This window comes from Temnothorax nylanderi, unplaced genomic scaffold (assembly GCF_030848795.1).
Source record: "Temnothorax nylanderi isolate EJ_2023f unplaced genomic scaffold, tnyl_v1.0 TNYL_tig0200_pilon, whole genome shotgun sequence".
In the NCBI taxonomy this organism is placed as follows: domain Eukaryota; kingdom Metazoa; phylum Arthropoda; class Insecta; order Hymenoptera; family Formicidae; genus Temnothorax; species Temnothorax nylanderi.
In genome coordinates, this window is record NW_027249262.1 from 40318 (window position 1) to 62179 (window position 21862).

A 21862-nucleotide genomic window follows, 5' to 3' on the forward strand; every position below is an offset into this window, starting at 1 on the left:
TGACTTTTTCTAAGTGTTACATACATACCATACATTCATCAAAATGTCATCTAGTGAAGAAACAGACGGCGAAGTTATGCGGACAGATTACACGGACAGACACAAACGTCGTTTAGCACATAAACAAAGCTTAAATGAATTTAAAAAAATATATAAAAACGTTAAAGGAAATAGGGCTTGTAGTATAGCAAGTGATGACGACAGCCAAATAGATTTCTCTTGCAATTTATTACATACTGATACAGAGGAGATTGTCACTTTACAACATACCAGCAATGTCATTAACGCACATCAAGTTTCCATAGAAGATTGCGAATTGTTAAATGAGGAAATTTGTAATAGATATAATACAAGCGAGGAATCAGAAATACAATCAGAAAACGAAGAAAATGTAAGTATAATTAATAAAGCATGTAAAAGAAAATAAAAATTTTATAAAATTATTGTAAAATTGCAATAATTGTATTAGAATATTACTACAAACTTGTAAAAGGTCTACTTTTATAATTGCAACTATTTAAAATAAAATAATTATGTATATTCTGTTATTTTATTTTTACTTTCCGTTATTTTATTTTTATTAAGAACAAGATACATACGCTCGATAATAGCAAAGCTAAAAAAGGTTAAACGGCCAAAATTCGAGCAAAAAAATTTTAGATGTTAGTTTAAAATTAAAATTTAATAAACATATGTATGCATTTACGTTTTGACCTACTTGGTCTTCTTCAGAACGTTCTAATCGATAAAATTATATTAATAAATTACGCAAAATAGATATAAAAGATTGAGAGAGACATGGCTAATGGTCAAATTTAAAAAAGTCGCATTACAATAAAAAAGTTATATACACATGTTTATTAAATTTTAATTTTAAACTAACATCTAAAATTTTTTTGCTCGAATTTTAGCTGTTTACCTTCCTTAGCTTTATTTTTATTTTTCCGTTATTTTATTTTGAGGATACCGAGAATGTCGAAGATACCGAGATCAATAATCGAGAAGATATTGGAGTTGCAAGCAATATCCCATATAAACTTGAGCAAAATGACTTTAAGTCCGAAATTAAACAATGGGCTGCAGATCATAAAATTTATCTAAATGCACTAACAAGCTTATTGCAAATTTTAAATAAAAGAACCAATGTAAAATTTCCCAAAGATGGACGTACGCTTATGTCAACTCCAAGAGCAATAAATATTACTCCTATGGATAAAGGCTCCTACTGTCATTTTGGTGTTGAACCAGCCATTTGTAAAATGATAGAAGACAGGATAAGTTCAAAAATTGATAACTTAACAATAAATTTAATAGTATCTACAGATGGGGCGCCAATTGGAGTCTCTAGTGGAAAAGTAATTTGGCCTATTTTTTGTTCCGATGAGCTTTTACCAAAAGTACGAGTCATAGGCATATATTATGGTCAAAGCAAACCAGCAGATTCGAATAAATTCCTTGAAGCTTTTGTAAACGAGATGATATTATTAATCAATACTGGATACGTATACAATGAAATATGTTATAAAATCAGACTGCATGCTCTAGTATGTGATGCCCCAGCGAAGGCATTTATCTTACAAGTGAAGAATCATACTGGTTATAATAGTTGTACGAAATGTTTAATTCATGGCGATCGCATTGCCGATACTAATTGCTTCCCAATGGAAAATAATCATCCATTATTAAGAGATGACGAGGTATTTCGAAATTTCGGTTATTCTGAAAATTATCAGATAGCCGAAACTATTTTAAGAAATATACCTCATTTCGGTGCAGTAACTAATGTGGTTCTTGACTACATGCATTTAGTGTGTTTGGGGATCATGAGAAAACTGTTATTTTTATGGATAAGGGGACCATTAAATACACGTTTATCTAGCTTAAATGTACAACAAATTTCAGAAAAATTACTTAATTTAAAGAAATATACGCCGTCTGACTTTCCTAGAAAAGCAAGATCGCTTGAATTCATTAAGTTATGGAAAGCCACAGAATTCAGGCAATTTTTGTTATATTCAGGTCCAATAATTTTAAAAAATATACTGAATAAAAATGTTTATGAGCATTTCTTAACATTGCATATTGCGATTCGTATTTTAGCCAGCACTGAATATAGTAAAAATCATCAATTACTTGAATACGCAGAAAACTTTTAAACATTTTTGTTCAATCTTTCGCAACAATTTACGGAGCTAAATATGTTTCTCATAATGTCCACAATTTGCTACATTTAACATCTGATGTAAAACAATTTGGTGCTCTAGATGGTTTTAGCGCATTCCAATTTGAAAGTTATATTTGTGGTTTAAAGAAACTGGTCCGAAAAGGAGATAAACCACTTCAACAAATTGCTAAAAGATTAAATAAATTAAATTTTTGTATTAGCCGTTCCGAAATACATAATAAAAAATTTCTACAGAAAGACCACAAAGATGGTCCATTGGATCATGAACGAGATTATGAAGAACAATATAAAATATTGCATATAGATTCATTATATTTAAATTGTGACGATAACAAAAATAACTGCGTTTTATTGAAGGACAATACTATTATCTGCGTCCACAATATTGCTAAAAGTCAAAATAATAATCTGTATATTATAGGAAAAAAACTGATACCTGATACAAATTTGTTCACTACACCATGCGAATCACAACATTTTGGAATAGTCATAGCCAAACAAAATAGATGTATAGAATCATGGTTGTGTCAAAATATAAAAGCAAAAGCTTATAAAATTCCGACCAAAGATAAATTTATTTTGCCAATATTACATACTATTGTATCTTACCAAGAATAACATGTATATGTATGTATATATATATTAACTTTAATAATATTTTAATAAAATTTTAGTAAAATAATATTTTTTAAATAATATTTTTATTATATTTCAACAATATATTGCAGCAATATTACTGTAATATTTCAATATTATTTAAAAACGTGTAATATATCAGTAATATTTCTGAAATATTTCATTGTAATACGTAATATTTCCACTATATTGCAATATTACTGCAATATTTCTGCAATATTATGTGCTATGTGGGACACGTATGTATATCACGTAAGTATGACAACGGAATGGAGATTATTGGAAACGATCGGAAAAGGACATAAAAGATAAATCGCGGATTTATTTATGAATATTCTATATTAAACATAATTAAAATAAAGAAAACTGCACTTTGTAATTTTTAATAATATATTATAAAATCTAATATGTATATATGTATATATGTTTGAACTATCATAAAACAGTCATTTCATATAACTATTAGCAAGATTTTGAATTTATGTTTACCATTTATTGGTTCATCAAATATACTACATATAGAAATATTGTTAAAAATATGTACCACATTGTAAGCTTCTGTCGACCATTTACCTGCAAAGGAGTAACATCAAAGTATAATTACATATCCAAAGCTAAATAATTTTGAGTAGAGATGTATATATCTAAAATCTACTTACACGTAGGAGTTGATAATAATCTCGTTGATTGGAATGTGGCTTGGATCAGTCAACTCGCGACACTGTAACCTCGAAAAAACCGAAGTAACAAGTGGTAGACGTAATCTTTGTGTCTCGAAAAATCTCGAAAAAACCTTAGCAGTAGCATTTTTATTTCCAAAAAATTATAACTCAAGTGATACACATCACAAAATTACGTTACCTTATCAAAGATGAGTCGCGCTTCAAGTGATCTATTTTACAATTACAAAAAAGAAATGATATCTCTTTTTAAATTATATGTTGTTACCTCGAAAAGAAACAGTGGTAATATTATACCTCAAAAAAATCTAAGTAACAAGTGGTAGACGTAATCTTTGTATCTCGAAAAATCTCGAAAAAACCTAAACAGTAGTATCTTTATCTCGAAAAAACCGAAGTAACAAGTAGTAGACGTAATCTTTGTATCTCGAAAAATCTCGAAAAAACCTAAGCAGTAGCATTTTAATTTCTAAAAAATTATAACTCAAGTGATACACATCACAAAATTACGTTACCTTATCAAAGATGAGTCGCGCTTCAAGTGATCTATTACAATTACAAAAAAGAAATGATATCTCTTTTTAAATTACAGCGCCAATTACAGAGAGAACATACACTGAGAAAAAAATTTGTCAATCCCAAGAAATATTTAGTCCGATACGTTCAACTAAACATTTTAGTTACTTAACTAAACATTAGGTGAATTAATTAATTTTTGATTAAGAAAACGAAATAAATTGTTGAAACAACTAATATTTAGTTAACTAACTAAAATGTTTAGTTGAACGTATCGGATTAAATATTTCTTGGGATTAACAATTTTTTTTTCTCAGTGTATTTTTTGAGATACAAAGATTACGTCTACCTCTTGTTACTTAGGTTTTTTCGAGGTATAATATTACCACTGTTTTTTTTCGAGTTTAAATACAAAGTTTATTTTCAATAGAATAAAAGATTGAATCATGACAAATTACAGAGGTAACAGTACAAAATACAAATATTTTATTAAAATTCCCGTCTCATCCATATTCCATATGCAGTGAGCCCGAAAATGCCTTGGAAATGCACCCGGACTGCTTACTGACCGATTAGCCCCAAACACAAGTTTCAGGTTTGATCGCCCACGAAATATTAGACATCAACGATAATGAAAAAACTACACTGGATTCGTGTTCAGCATGCATTACTCTTTATAATCACGTACCTCGAGATTTGGAGAGCAAATATTATTGCAGATATTACAAAATTTCCACGCGCAGAAAATGTAACTTTCACCTTTCGAAAACACGTTTGCCCTCGTAAAAATCATAACACGGCAGGTAACCTGCCGAAACTCCGTTGGTCACATGGGTACTATAAGCAGCGTTTACAATGTTAATAGCGAGTTCGCACAATATACAGGTTCCGAGATATTTGATTAGACGTATTTACCCCGTAGACGTTTTAGCCCCGGTCTCCCCTACATAAATTTTTCTTGTCAAAAAACTTGGCGCTGCTAGAGAGAGAGAGAAAGAGAGAGAGAGAGAGAGAGAGAGAGAGAGACCTTTTATCCTATACTTAATCATAAGCCGCATTATTCGAGAGAGAGAGACCTTTTACAAATGTAAATATTACTTATTCTATACTTATTCTATACTTATTCTATACTTAATTCTAATCGCTTTAAGAATCTAAAATCCTATACTTAATCATAAGCCACATTATTCACCGTCATACACACACACACACACACACACACACACACACACACACACACACACACACACACACATCACCCACCCACACACACATCACTCGCTCGCATATACACACCACGCTGACCTAATTTTCAGGTCTAGCAGCGCCAAGTTTTTTGACAAGAAAAATTTATGTATTTTAATAAAATATTTTTATTTTGTACTGTTACCTCTGTAATTCTTTACGATGCGATTAAATCTTTTAAAATACATATATAAACTTTGTATTTAAATACCTTGTATTCCCTTGTGTGTGTTGGGTTTAAATATTTTAATAAAATATTTGTATTTTGTACTGTTACCTCTGTAATTTGTCATGATTCAATCTTTTATTCTATTGAAAATAAACTTTGTATTTAAACTCGAAAAAAAACAGTGGTAATATTATACCTCGAAAAAACCTAAGTAACAAGAGATAGACGTAATCTTTGTATCTCAAAAAATACACTGAGAAAAAAAAATTGTTAATCCCAAGAAATATTTAATCCGATACGTTCAACTAAACATTTTAGTTAGTTAACTAAATATTAGTTGTTTCAACAATTTATTTCGTTTTCTTAATCAAGAATTAATTAATTCACCTAATGTTTAGTTAAGTAACTAAAATGTTTAGTTGAACGTATCGGACTAAATATTTCTTGGGATTGACAAATTTTTTTTCTCAGTGTATGTTCTCTCTGTAATTGGCGCTGTAATTTAAAAAGAGATATCATTTCTTTTTTGTAATTGTAATAGATCACTTGAAGCGCGACTCATCTTTGATAAGGTAACGTAATTTTGTGATGTGTATCACTTGAGTTATAATTTTTTAGAAATTAAAATCCTACTGCTTAGGTTTTTTCGAGATTTTTCGAGATACAGAGATTACGTCTACCACTTGTTACTTCGGTTTTTTCGAGATAAAGATACTACTGTTTAGGTTTTTTCGAGATTTTTCGAGATACAAAGATTACGTCTACCACTTGTTACTTAGATTTTTTTTAGGTATAATATTACCACTGTTTTTTTTCGAGGTAACAACATATAATTTAAAAAGAGATATCATTTCTTTTTTGTAATTGTAAAATAGATCACTTGAAGCGCGACTCATCTTTGATAAGGTAACGTAATTTTGTGATGTGTATCACTTGAGTTATAATTTTTTGGAAATAAAAATGCTACTGCTAAGGTTTTTTCGAGATTTTTCGAGACACAAAGATTACTTCTACCACTTGTTACTTCGGTTTTTTCGAGGTAAAGGTACTATTGCTTAGGTTTTTTCGAGATTTTTCGAGATACAAAGATTATACGTCTACCACTTGTTACTTAGATTTTTTTGAGGTATAATATTACCACTGTTTTTTTTCGAGGTAACAACATATACACTACTATGCGTGTACTTGGCGCCTTTCTTTACCTTTTTTTAAAAAAAGGTAATTTTGTACAGATATCACGCCTTTTTGTAGTATTACGCATTTTATAAACAGTATGTACAGGGTGTTATTTCGAGGTATAATACTAGCACTTTGTTTTTTTTTCGAGGTAACAACATAATACATATATACTACTATGCGTGTACTTGGCGCATTTTTTACCTTTTTTTGAAAAAGGTAATTTTGTACGGATATTACGCCTTTTTGTAGTGTTACGCATCTTAATCTTAACAGAAAAAAATTACACCTTATAAAGAAATGTGTCTGAAGTTGTTAATATATATATCCCACATAGCACATAATATTTCAGTAATATTGCAGCAATATTATTTTTCCATTGCAATATTACAATAAAATATAACAGAAATATTGCAGTAATATTACTGAGATATCTCGGTAATATTAAAATGTCCGCGCAAATGAATATCAGTAATATTACTGTAATATATATCAGTAATATTACGGTAATATTTGCGTGATATTTATACAATATTGCTAGGAATTAAACCATTTTAATAATTTTTATTAAATTTTATTAAATTATTTTTAATAGTATTGTTACATACAATATTAAAATAATATTGATATTGTTAACGCAATAATATTATTTGTGTAATATTAGACAATATTTATTTAATATTGCTAAAAATTAAACCATTTTAATAAATTTTATTAAATTTTATCAAATTGTTATTTTTAATAATACTAGACATTACAGACGCGCGCGCTTCGCGCGCGCCATTTAGCTTTAACATTATGCTATTACTATTACACTATTAACCCTTGATACACACAACTGTCAAAATATACAATGACAGCTGCAAATAACTCGCACAACGCATCGAGATAACCAATCGGCATCGCGGAAAAGAGGCTTCAATTTTTCGATACAAACGAAATTCACTCAGTTAACACGCCTTTTTTAAAAGTGGAGTATTACATATAATATTAAGAAAATAATATTGATATTATCTTTCTATCTCTTTCTTCTTCAAAACTGCTCCATGCTCTGCACTGCTCTGCTCTGCACTGTATGAATTTCCACTGATAAAGAGTTACGTAACACTATAACATAATACAATAACTGTAATTATTATTTATATCTGATTATACAAGGTGAGTTTTATTTTGTGTGCCAATTATCTCCTAAAGTATTGGTTTATTGGAAAAATGTTTCAGATAAAAGTTGGAGGGTTCATAGAGGAATAATGGATGATCTTAGATTTTGAGTCTGGAACCCATGTTGAGCCCAGTAGGGTCCAAGTCAAATTTTTTAAATAAAATTCCCATTTTTTATTACATCATCTTTTTCTACTAATTAATATAAACAACTTTTGTCTGAAACATTTTTTATTTGCCTTATACTTTTTGAGATATTCAAGAAAAATTTGGTAATTTTTTAATATTTAGCTTATGATATCTTGATAAATGCTTGTCGGAGGGAAAAATGATACAAGACTTTTTGACTTAATATGGTCTCAAGAATATGCTATTGCAATAATACCCCAATTTCTTTTAATATTTGTGTATACATTTCCTTGAAGCTTTCATGTGTACACAATTATTTAAAGAAATTAGAATACTATTGCAACAGTATATTCTTGAAACCAAGTTTTCCTTGAATATCTCAAAAAGTATAAGGCAAATAAAAAAATGTTTCAGACAAAAGTTGTTCATATTAATTAGTAGAAAAAGATGATACAATAAAAAAAGGATTTATATTTAAATAATTTGACTTGGATCCTATTAGGCTTAACACAGGTTTCGGACTCAAAATCTAATAAAATTGTCTATTGGTCCTCCTTGAACCCTCCAACTTTTATCCGAAACATTTTTCCAATAAATCAATACTTTCTGAGATAATTAGAGCGGAGATGATTGGCACACGAAATAAATCACCCTGTTTATTTCATACATAATTACATATTCAAACATAAGAGTACGGGGTTAAGTATGACGTGTTCCAATATTCACTGTCTATACTGAAAATCTATGGTTAATGTTATACATACACTTTAGATTTTCAGTACTGGATATTAAAATATTGGAACGCAGTTTATACCAAGTTTAAATTTTTCTTACTTATGTATCTAATAAATAAAGCTGTCGCTCAGAAGAGTTTGATAGAAATCAAACTGCTTGGTACTGCTCTGCGTGAACTTCTACTGATGGAAAGCAACGTAACACTGCAACATAATACAAAAACAGTAATTATTATTTACATCTAATTATATATTTAAACATAAAAGTAGGTTAAGTATGAATCTGTATTCCGATATTCACTATCTATGTATACTGAAAATCTGTAGTTATAAATGTTACACGTATACTTTGGATTTTCATTATTGACGATTTTAATATTGGAAAGCATGGTTTATATCAAATTTTACTTTTTCTTACTTACGTATCTAATAAATAAATCTTTTGCTCTTCTATCAAACTACTTGATGCTGCTCTGGACTGCATGAACATCCACTGATGGAAAGCAATACTGTAACCAGCTAGTATATAGTATAAGAACAATAATTATTATAAAATCACGTAAATAGTTAAATAATCATGGTTAAATCACTTAATTAATGATTAAACTGCTTTTTAGAAGATTTGAGATCGGCATATTTCTATCACGTATCTGCAACTGAGGGCTCCAGTTGGATTAAACTGTTAAAAATTTTGAGGTTAAGTTAGCATCAAGATTTAAGAATAAAGCCGTTAATAAATAATTTCATTAGAGACTCGTTCAATAAGGTTACAAAGGCAAATATATGTATTTTAAGATGGTCATTGAAATAATTTTTATGATATAAACGTGGTTTTTGGTTTTTGCAGACCATGCCACGTAATCTCTATTTTTGGATTTAACGACAAATCGCCAAATATATATGTACAATGTACATATTAGTAATAATTATACGAAAATACTTTTAAAAATATTTGTGTGAACAATCCCAGATAGCAAAATGTGTTCGTTCTGAGTACATATTGTACTCACGTTTATTAAAAACATGATGGCAAGAATAGACACAGATGCGGGCTCATATGTTGCTCAGAATGCAGACATGTTATGAAATCTATAAAAGTTTACAAAATAGTGACATAATGAACACATAAATGTTCAATGAAATACTGCATATTGTGTGCATATAAAGCTCAAGAAATGACAACAATTTTAAATATTTCATGCTTAATAAAATTATTTAAAAACATGTAAATAAATAAGTAAGACGTATCCAACAATTTATCAAAAATTGCTTCGCAGATCTCTGCACTATGTGATACCAGAGGTATCACTTAAGCTGATCTGCAGCAAAGAATTGGCTGCATTGTAATTAGGCTTCTCACAAGCTCGCCTCTTATACTAGCGCGTGATGATTTTTGATTACGAGAAAATGACGCGTGGTATAGCCGCGTCGCGGCAGCGTGCGGTACTAGCGCTCGCGGTAATTGTTGTAAAATTATTTCCACCAGGGTCAGCATGTGATTATCATGAGTTGGCTAAGTAACGTCAATATCTGAGTTCATATATTTCCTCATATACATGTTAACTTGTACTCATGATGTGTATCATCACAATATGATCACAAGACATACATCACATTTCGGTCAATATCAGAAGATCATGACGTGATGAAATCTGATCATCAGGCATTGCTATCTGGGAATATTTATTAAATAAAGAAAAATTACCTGAAATTAAAACGATTGTTTCTGTGCGGTGTCGTACTACGTGATTGCGTGGTCCCACGGAGCCATGCAAGAGACAGCTTCTTCTTCCTATGTAATGATGGCCTTCAAGCAGTAGTGCTGCTCTAAAAACGGCCAGGGCGAACCACTAGTCTTATAAGCCGCAAGCGGCGTAATTACAAAGGTTGTAGGCCTCGAAAGGCGCCGATACAAGGTACTGATAGTTAAACAATGCAGACAGTAACAGTCGCAATACTTTGAAAAAAATTTGCTTTCGGACAAAACACGTCCGAACACGATCGAGCTCGCCAACCGACTCCTGCAAGAGACAGCGAGAGAAGACCGGGAATGGTGGGGGTCGGTGCTGCGACCAAGCGCATAGCCACACACACTAGCGTTCTTCCCTCCACTTACGCACACAGAAACGTTCTGTTTATCCGTGTGACAAACTCGTAATTTGAAAAGTTTAATATTGATTATATAAGAAATATGAATTTTAAATTTTATCCATTTATTTTATTATCAATTTACTTACTGGCTTTTAATTAAAAATTAATTGTATATATAATTACCTTTTATTATTACAAAACAAATAACAAGTTATAAAATTAAATACCACTTATAAAATTTGTCTTAATCACTTTTATTCCCCGAAAGTACAAGTCAGTCTTTTGATTCCATCACATTTTTTGATTCAGATTTTTCTTTCTTTCAGTCCAAAATTCTTTAACTGGTATATATTATCTGTGCAATACGTACGTATGATTGTGTGATACCTTAATAACGTCTTAATGACGTCAATAAGATGTCATTAAAATGTCATTTGTCATTATTTTGCTACTTAAAGTATTATATTTCAACAATATATTGCAGCAATATTACTGTAATATTTCAATATTATTTAAAAACGTATAATACATCAGTAATATTTCTGAAATATTTCATTGTAATACGTAATATTTCTACTATATTGCAATATTACTGCAATATTTCTGTAATATTACGTGCTATGTGGGATATATATACATTGCCGGACATTGCTTTTATGTAAAATATGCATCTATATTATGTTGCTTGTATAAATTATTTTTTACCAACTTTTTCCAAAAATAATATATAAATACCTTTAGCACCTGTAGGCCATCGTTTATTTTCTATAATTTTTCCATCATCAAATTCAATCCAAAATGTCCTTTCTCTACACATACTTGTATAATGACCATCTTCAATATATGTACCCTGATGAAATATAGTATTTATTACTTTATACTGCTGTTTAGCTATCGATATCTTAGTCGTTGGTATGGCAGTTAAATTAAATGTCTGTGGTATTTTCACTAATTTATTATCCTGTGACGAGAACAAAATTAAATGAATGATAACTATTTCTTTCGCCAACGTTAATTCATTTCTAAATACTAGATTTCCTGCACAATATTGGCATGTTTTTCCGTATAATGGACCCCAATTTAAAAATGTATCCTTTAATAAATTATTAAGATAATAACTTTTCTTCTTCAAATTATATTAATAGAAATTGGAACAACTATGTTGTTATCAGTAATAATTTTTGTCGTATAACCACATGAGTTGCTAATGCACTTAGTAGTACAAGTAACTTGATGCCCGACCAAATTTCTTATGTAATTATATTTTGTGCAAATGGCAATAAGAAATTCAAGAGCGTCTCGTTTTGCCGGTTTTTCATCACCACGACTCGTAAAGCGCTCTCCTAAATCTGTCCGTATCGCATCAGCATTCAAATTAGATATAATCGTTTGTCATATTTATGCGCTAATATACTTAAATCATCTTTATCAACTTTAAGCAACACTTTCCTAATAATACTTGACTGCAAGAAACATTGTATTACAGAATTTGCGTAGCATGAAACTCCATCTTTATTTTGCAAAGCAGGTATCGGCTCAGCAGTACTTTTTCCAGCTTGTTGGTCTGACTCTTGACCGGCATTGATTATTTTCGACAATATCCACGGAACATCTTTTACTTTTCGAAAACGTTTTTTCGAAATAGTAATCGTTTGTGCTTGCGGTAGAAATTTTTGTTTTAGCCAATTATATTCGGTAATAGCTCTTTCACTTGCCGTTACAGATGAAGGATCAAAGTTAATTAAATGCAATCCATCCAGAGACGTTACTCTGGATAACGCAACATATACCTGACCACAACTAAATATAGAATTGTCTATATCCATAACAGCGTTTTGCAAGCTTAATCCTTGACTTTTATGAACGGTTATGCCATAACTGAGAGTTATGGGAAATTGTTTTCTGATAACATATGCTTTCTCCATTACTTTAAACTTGACACTTACTCTTTCAATAGAATACTCCAAACCAGACGGTAAGAGAAGTTTAAGCTTTTCTACATAATCGGTAGATGTATCCTGCACAACAGAAATAACTGTAGCAATTGTACCATTTACGAGGCCCAAAGTGACATCAATATTGCGTCTTATCATAACTTTCGCTCCAATTTTAATTGTAATTTGTTTCAAAAGCCCAGCTGTATTAGTATCATCGTCTTCATTATCCGTCAATCGCTTTTGTACTGTTCGTTTAATATATTTATCACAGTCAACCGTATCTTCAGCAATTAATAATATTTCTTTCAAAGCAATACGACTTAGCATTGCAGTGTTAAGAACATCGCACAAATAACGAGTAGACAGTAAACAAACAGTATCAGGCGGCAAATTATCAATAAAATTACACAATTCGTATAATCTTGCATCGAAAGACTGACCTTTCAATGATATTTTTCTTTTCTCGAGAATCTCAGAATCAGAAGTTGTCAATAAACCAACACGAACTCTCGAGAGTAATTCACGATAAGATCTATCTCCTTGCTGACGCATATTAATCGTCAATTCATCATATTGAAATTTTTGCCACAACCATTCCTCAGGAGTAGTCCCTACACTGCCAATACATTTATCAAATTCTGCTTTTAATAGTGGAACAAAGATAAAATTTTCACGTACAGGAGGTAATTGAAGCAGATCTCCAAATAAAAGAACATGCTTTCCACCAAAGAAATCGTCATCCATGGTATCAAATATTTGACATAGTCGTAAATGTATATACATGAAAGTTAAATTAGATATCATTGACACTTCATCAATTATAATAAGACTAACATCTTTAAGATCTGCCCGTAAAACTTTCAAAACGTGATCAGATAATAGTGTATACTTAGGAGACTGATCACCATGTTCAACAGGTAACTGGTATTGCCTGTGATTTGTTAAAGCAGCGATATTAAACGCCGCTATACCAGTAGGTGCTGTTACAGCAATATCCTTGTTGAGATTTTGTTTTATCCAGCATTTAATTGTTTTAATTAAGAAACTTTTACCAGTACCTCCTTCTCCGCTAACGTATAATAGTAATTGTTTAAATTGTTCATCATCCGGCGATATCGTTACGGCGTTGATCACTCTGTCAAATATTCTTCTTTGATCTGCGTTCATATTTGAAATCATTTCAGATACATCGATTTCCTGATCTAATTTGTCACCAAGATCCTTAAAATCTTGCATCGCTTCACCAGCCTCAATATTTTGAACATCTATTGGATTATCGGGATCATCTTGAGACTCATGCTGTTTTTCCAAATCATTTAAATATTGGTCAACTAATTGCTTCGCAGTTTCAAATGCTTTTTGCACTTCCTCTAATTTTTCATGATATTGCAATGCTTCCGTAAGATATGACTTTCCCTTGTGAAATGCTTCTGTATATGTATCACATCCATCTTTAAGATCTTCTATTTTCCGCCACGGTTTAAACATGAGCAGTAATGAAAAGAAATAATTTTCCGGCTGCGTATTGACATTTATAGTAATTAATAAGACATCCACGCTGTCGCCGTTTTAGATAATAACCATTCTCCATCGTGTAGTATTCAATATTTTTACCTCGTGGTTTATTTTTCAAAATATCATACCACTGTACAAACTCATATAAAAACATAGATTCCAATTCTTTCGGTCTCAGTGGATAATGTTCATCTATTATAGATGGACAAAATATATTTGTAGAATCTCCGTCAAGAGCTTCAATTTCCTTATAAGTTTTAACTTTTCTACGTCTTATCTGATTAACATCTAACCATTTTATAGTCGTTTTTGAATCAGTCCCCCATAAAGGAATACCACACATTCCATCACAGGCTTCAAGAGATCCACATTCCCTATTACTCGTGGCTCGCAAAGTAAAATTCCAAAGTTCTTGACGCAATGATTTCTTTTTCTTATTTTTACTATCAAGGACAGCATCAGATATTTCACATTTTCCTGGTTTATTTACGTACTTAGTAATATACCAAGTAAGCAACGTGGATGTTTCACTTACGTATTGTATATCGACATTTCCTTCTAATACCGTAAGAAGAACAGGATGATAATCATTTATATTGATCTCATCATGTTTTCGAGGAACATGATAAAGCCTACTTCTATGTTTCAATCGTTTCCTACCTGCTATCGAACTTATGACATCTTTCAAAATCAACGTTTCCGTGACAGGACGAGGAAACCCGAAACGACACACACGAATCGTTTTGCGTCCTACTTTTTTAGAACGAAGACAATAATCGTTATGTTTGTGTCGTTGATGCGTATTGACTCGCCTGTATAACAATGGTGAAATCTTTGGAGCTGGCATTTCACAAGTTATGTGTTGCAAAATAAATTGAGAAACTTCTTCAACAGAAGATTTCCCGATAATTGGCGCACCTTCAATCCAAATTAATAAATGAAAATGTTGTATACCTCTACCTTGGTATTCTCGTCGCCAGAAGTAATGCGCGCTACTTTTCCGATCGGGTTATCTTTGGAACAAATAAAATCAAGGAATGCTTTAAATTTATTATCAAGAAACCTTGACGTTGACACGAGATCCTTAGCAACGAGTACACTAATGGGCGTCGAATCGTCAGGCCATCCATTTACTTCACGAAGATACGCAGCTAAATCAGGCATCAGCCATTCAGCAGGACTCCATGTTACAAACCATGTCGCAGGTCCGTATTCTTGCGTCATACATCTTAAATTACTCCTTGGTATACGCCAGTATTGTTCCGTATTTCTTATAGGGGGAAGTGGGGATCATTGATACAGCGGGAACATTGATACAGTCATCATATCTCTGCATGAGAAACATCTAAGAAGGTCACGTATCCATGCATATATGGCGTTATGATACACGAATAACCTAACCAAATTTCGTACGCGAGCAGTAGCCACTTGATGAATGACAGGTATAAACGTGTTTTGCGTACTCTCAGGTAAATATTTTCAAAAGTCTTTGAAGCGTGATTTTTCACATTAATCTGATTAATACTAAATAAATATTTCGTCAAAAGTAAGAAACAGTATATCTCTTACTAATTTGTCGAAAATATTGACATGACTTTGTATTATTTTCGGCTGAGAATATATTTTATTATGTATGACGCTGTGGGGCAGATTCGTACACTGACTCGTGGAGCACTTTGATACATATCAATATGTATCTATGTAGTTTATAGTATTAAGTAAGATATTTTTATTTTATTTTAGACGAAAATGGTAAGAACGTACCAAAAAAAGACCGATAGGGTCTATATTGATGAAGATGCCGTAAAATTGTTAATTCCGTATAAATAAATATCTCTATATCTCTATATACAATAAACATAGCTTGTTTTAATAATAATCCAATTTATTTCTGAATAATATTAATATAGATCACTGAGAATCAGTGCCCCATGCCCGTATCATTGTACCCCGTATATGAGGCACATTGATACGAATTTCATTTTTTACAAAAAATGTTATAACATTTCTTATTATTAACCTACAGCAAAAAGGCAATCAAAACACGTAAGTAGAAGGACAAGCCTTTAAATTTAACCTATTACATTTATCTTAATCTATCTGCAAAGTTATTTATTTAACTCTTGAAAAAAATCGTATCAATGATCCCCACTTCCCCCTAGTGGCGAATATTGTACTCAAGTCAGATTCTAATACATCTGTATGTAGTGCTTCTAAATATTCTGAAGCCGTATAACGCTTAGTTGTACATAGTTTGCTATAAATACCACGATTTATTTGACGAAAAGTGTATAGATTATACAGAAAAAATACGAATTGTATATTTAATCTGAATTCTGAACGTTTGGACATCAAACAACATTGATCAAATTCATGGTCGTGAAGTTTAACCCGTCTAGCTTGGTGTCGTCCATTAATACCAAGAGGAAATAAATCTGGAAAACACAATAGATCTAAAGATGCCTCACGATTGTCCAAGGGCAAATCGGCTATTTTTAACATTTGATATAAGGCGGTATCAGTTTTACATACTTTTTTTTCATATAAAGGATAAATAGTATATTGCTCGTAATAATCATTATTTTCGTCAAGAACCTGAGTTAACATTGCCTTACGCTCATTATTTAAAGTAGCGTCTACGTTGTTTTCTTGCGTTGGACTTTTTGGGCTCGATTCGCGTTTGTCATCCAAATCAGATTCAGTAGCATTTTCTGTCTCCTGTACTTCAAACTCTGGATCGAATAATAATGACGTTTGTAAATAAAACTCCTTACAAGTATTTGGCAATACAATATGAGAATATAAAGGATTATGTTCTTTTAACCACACTAAGGCGTCAAAAACCTTGTTAACGTCTACCATTTCTTCCCAAATCATTTTTGATTTTGTCGGAATACCTCTAACACGTAAAAAGTACAATTCGTGATTGATATTAATTGGATCAGTATCAGGACATATTTTGTTCAATGTTTCTTGTAAAGGTAACGGTAAATGAAATGTTCTACCTTTTACTTTTTGTACCATTTGTCTGTGAGGCAATTTCTTGTTACTAACAGGTTTCATTGTAACGACAGTTTGAAAAGCTTTAGCTCTTTGTATGAGAATTTTTTCAAACTGGTTAAGACATGATATTACTTCAGGTGGATCATATACAATACGATCATTTAAAATGCAATACGCAGGCATTAATCCGTCACGGAATTTTTTTTCACAGTAATGACATATGTATTGCGGAGTAATATTATGTTTTTCTAAATGCACCATTAAATCTCTCCAAATTAAAATATCTAGTCGTGCTTTAAGCTTATTAAATTCAGAGACACTTCTTCTATATAAAAGTCTCTCACATGATGCACAAACATATCGAGGTGTGTCCATGGAGCGTTTAGTAAAAGCCTTAAATGCGTTTTTAAAGCGAGACATGATTTCATCTTCACTCAAAGTAGTACGATTCTGCTGATGTTTGTACATATATGCTTTTTGTTGTGCCGAAATTATAATTTCGTTTAACGTGTCTAAATCAACAGAAGTTAAAGCCTTCTCCAGATTTAACATTTTGTCGTATAAACTTGTCATTTGATAAATTAAACGTTTAATATATCTCACCATTGGAAAATGAGGTGATAATAATAAAACAGGAAGAAATAGAGCTTTGCAAAGAGTTGCATCAATGTAACAGGCATGTGTGTGACCCTTTCTATCAGAATTCTTTATCGTACATGTATGAATATCTGTTAACAATTGTGGTATTTTCTTTAAAGTACAGGTAAATATCGTTTTCAGGAATTTTTCATAACGATCGATTAGAATCTTCATCAACGGATAATCATAAATTTTACACAAAGCATTGCATAACCATGATTTTTTGACTCGTGCTTGTTGCAAAGGTAATACATTCATAGTTTTACCTTTCTCGTTAATTACCAACAGTTGTGATGAAGTAATGTTACGATATGTGTCGATAAAATAATTTTCGGATGAAGCTGTATGTCCCGATGTGCCACATAATGCACGTATTTTATCGTCATTTATAGAGCATTCAGCGGCAAAAGTCAAGCACACGTCTGATTTCTTTTTAAGTGAAGCTAATATTTTAGAGATCTTGCTGACAAAACTATCTCGAATACGCATACACCAACGTAAGATTCTTTCGGCTTTTAATCGTCTTTCAGTAGGATTTTTAATATTAAGTTTGTTTTCGATGTCTTCAATTGCCACAGGAATAAGAAATTGTATGTAATTTCGTGACCAAAACTTTGCATATTTTCCAGTAATATTTTTGGCAATATCGTGATTTTTGTTTGCAGGTACGTATTTAGAATTCTTTCTCTCGTAATATCGCTTCTTATAAAGCCATTTACGATCAGAATATTTTCTTTGTCTATCTCGTTCTTGCTGAGAATGTAGAAGATAATATTTTCTTTGTCTATCTCGTTTTTGCTGAGAATGTATAAGATAATATTTTCTTTGTCTATCTCGTTCTTGCTGAGAATGTATAAGATAACGTTTTCGCTTATTAAGGCGATTATTTGCTAAGTTGTCTTTATACTGACGTCGTTTTTTAGCACGATTGTCTTCTAAATTCTGATATCGACGCCGTTTTTTAGCACCATCATTTTCTGACGAGTCTTGTTCCTCTCGACAACGTTTCTTAGCGCGATTAATTTTAGTATTATTAACACAATTGTTTTTTGAATTCTGATATCGACGCCGTTTTTTAGCACGATCATTTTCTAACGAGTCCTGTTCCTCTCGACAACGTTTCTCAGCACAATTATTTCCAGTATTACTAATGTTTTCACAGGAATCTGTATAAGATAAATGTTTATTTATACGTAGAGCAGTCGCTTTAGCCTCTCTATCTCTTATTACTGCTAATGGAAGCACTGTCTGAACATCACTTTGCGAAGCTTGAGGAAAATGTTCAATTGTATTCGATTCGAAAATCTTCAACAAATGTGAACGCATTACTCTATGATCATATCTAACTTCGTCAGGTTTAATATTAAACAATAATGAAATCGCAAAAGCTATAACAAAAACTCCGCAATCATTACAGTTTGGTTGATATTGTACAGTAGGAAATTCGACAGGATGTTTCTCAAAGTCGTATGTTGGAAATAATTTTCTCAAGAATATCTCGTGATGTTCGTGCAATTCTTTTTTATTTTGTGAATCATAGATATATATTTTTTTTGTATCGTAATAACTACATACCCAATGTCCAGTTCGATTTCTAAGTTCTGGATCTGTACAATTTAATGGAGCTGACGAACTGTGCAATATTTGTATATGTTTTCTATCTTCTGGTATACGTTGAATTAATTGAGGCAATTGGATTCGCCATGTTCCAACAGGTTTATAATCTGAACAACTTCGCAAAAGTGTATGGAAATGATCCATATGATCGTCCGCAATCCATTCGCCTTGAATAATTATATCTTTTTCTTCAGGCTTTAAAATTACTTTCTTATCTAAATTCTGTTTGGATCGCTGACGCTTTATAATAGCGCGATTGTTTAAATCCTGTTGCTCTGCACGAGATTTTGTAGCATAATTAGTTTCAGAATGTGTCTTTGCACTTTTAGCAATTTCTTCAGTTTCTGTCGCTTTTATTATCGCTAATGAAAGTACTCTTTGAGAAATAGCACATTGTGAATCTTGAGCACGATTATTTGGTAAATTCTGTTTGCATCGTTGCTGCTTTGTAGCCCGATTTTCTAAATCCTGTTTTTCTGCCTGACATTTTTTAGCGTAATTACTTTTAAAATGTCTTTTCATACGTTGAGCAGTCGCTTTAGCCTCTCTATCTCTTATCACTGCTAATGGAAGTACCTTTTGAGGATTAGCACATTGCAAATCCTGAGGAAAATGTTCAATAACATTATTTTCCAAAATTTGTAACAAATGTGAACGCATAAACTTATGTTCATACTTTACTTTGTCAGGTTTAATATTGAATAACAACGAAGTAGCAAAAGCTATAGCAAAAACACCACAATCTCTACTGTTCAATTGATGTTGCACAGTAGGAAATTTGACGGGATGTTTTTTAAAGTCATGTGTTGGAAATAATTTTTCCAAGAATTGCTCATGATCTTTACACAATGTTTTATTACTTGAAGAATCATATATAAATATATTTTTTGTATCATAATAGCTACACACGCAATGTGACGAACTATACAATATTTGAATGTGTTTTTTATCTTGTGATACAGGTTGAATTATATCAGGCAATTGTATTCGCCATGTTTCGACAGGTTTATAGTCCGAACAATTAATTAAAAGTTGTTGGAAATGATCCATATGATCATCCATAAGACATTCGCCTCTGCTAATTATATCTCTTTCAACAGGCCGTAAAGTAATATTCTTTTTCACCGACATTTTATTAAAAATGAACGGATTGAAAAATGTCTAACAGCCTTTTTCACAAGCGCACAGCACCCGTTCCTTGCAGACGCACAGCACCCGTTCCTTGCAGGCGCACAGCAGCCGTTCCTTGCAGGCGCACAGCACCCGTTCCTTGCAGGCGCACAGCAGCCGTTCCTTGCAGGCGCACAGCAGCCGTTCCTTGCAGGCGCACAGCACCCGTTCCTTGCAGGCGCACAGCACCCGTTCCTTGCAAGCGCACAGCAGCCGTTCCTTGCAGGCGCACAGCACCCGTTTCTTGCAGGCGCACAGCACCCGTTCTCTTCAGACGCACAGCACCCGTTTCCTGCAGACGCACAGCACCCGTTCCCTTCAGGCGCACAGCACCCGTTTCCTGTAGGCACACAGCACCCGTTTCCTGTACTCGCACAGCACCCGTTTCTTGTAGACGCACAAGCACCCGTTCCTTGTAGACGCACAGCTCCTTTGTATTTGCGCACAGCACTTGTTTGTACAACAGTTTTATATAAGTAATGGAAAAAAAATACTTACCTTATCCAAAATTCTCCTAGAGAGAATTCTGCTGAAATCCTTATAAATCCTACGCACAAATAAGAAGAAAAAAAATATAAAATATGTAGAATACTACAAAGCGCGATCTTTGCGTGACTTTATTTTCAATGAAAGACATTTTCAAAACACTATAAGAAAGCTATTTTTTGTAAAGAATATATTTCGAGATATTTCAAATTTTGTCTTAAAAATATAAAATATCTCATAAAGTAATCACTTTTTATTCACTTTTCAATAATTTAACCTTCATATTTTTATACATGGAATATTAATTTTTACATTTATAAAATTGAATACGCCTACAAAAAGCAATCAAATTTTGTGAAATTTCTTTTTCAACAATCAATTTCTTACATTATTCTGTATATAAAAGTATTAAAGTAAAGTTATCGAAAAATAAATACTTTACAAGATATATTTTTTCAATTAAAAGTACAAAATTTTTTTAAAATACCACGAAATTCATAACTAAAGATAGCTTTATTATAGTGTTAGTTATAGTGAAAAGCTCTAAATGTAAGCTACAAGCATGCGCAATAAAAAGTGAAAGTTTTAATTTAAAAAATTCAAGGTGACCTTCATCATGTAACATTGACATCGTTACCTACGGTCAAACTAATAAGACTAGTAAATAGATATTTTTAAGCCCTACAACTTTTGTCTGAAACATATCTTTCTGAAATGTATAGTTTATAAAAACCGATAAATCTCCTCGAACGTGACCACCACCATACTTACAA

The 21862-nt window shown here is 31.8% G+C and overlaps 1 protein-coding gene and 1 long non-coding RNA gene across 2 annotated transcripts in view; one reads left to right on the plus strand and one right to left on the minus strand.

Annotated features, from left to right (window-relative positions):
• Positions 1-285: 285 nt before the first annotated feature.
• Positions 286-21862, plus strand: part of LOC139778872 (uncharacterized) — a 39970-nt gene continuing 18393 nt past the window's right edge. The window contains exon 1 of the mRNA XM_071717001.1: positions 286-391. The gene's annotated coding sequence lies outside the window, so the exon portion shown is untranslated. The remainder of the gene's footprint in view (positions 392-21862) is intronic.
• Positions 7147-9146, minus strand: LOC139778877 (uncharacterized). Its single transcript, XR_011719713.1, has 3 exons — positions 9054-9146; positions 8732-8835; positions 7147-7714 (listed from the first exon to the last, which is right to left on the minus strand). It is a non-coding gene; the product is annotated as an uncharacterized lncRNA (long non-coding RNA).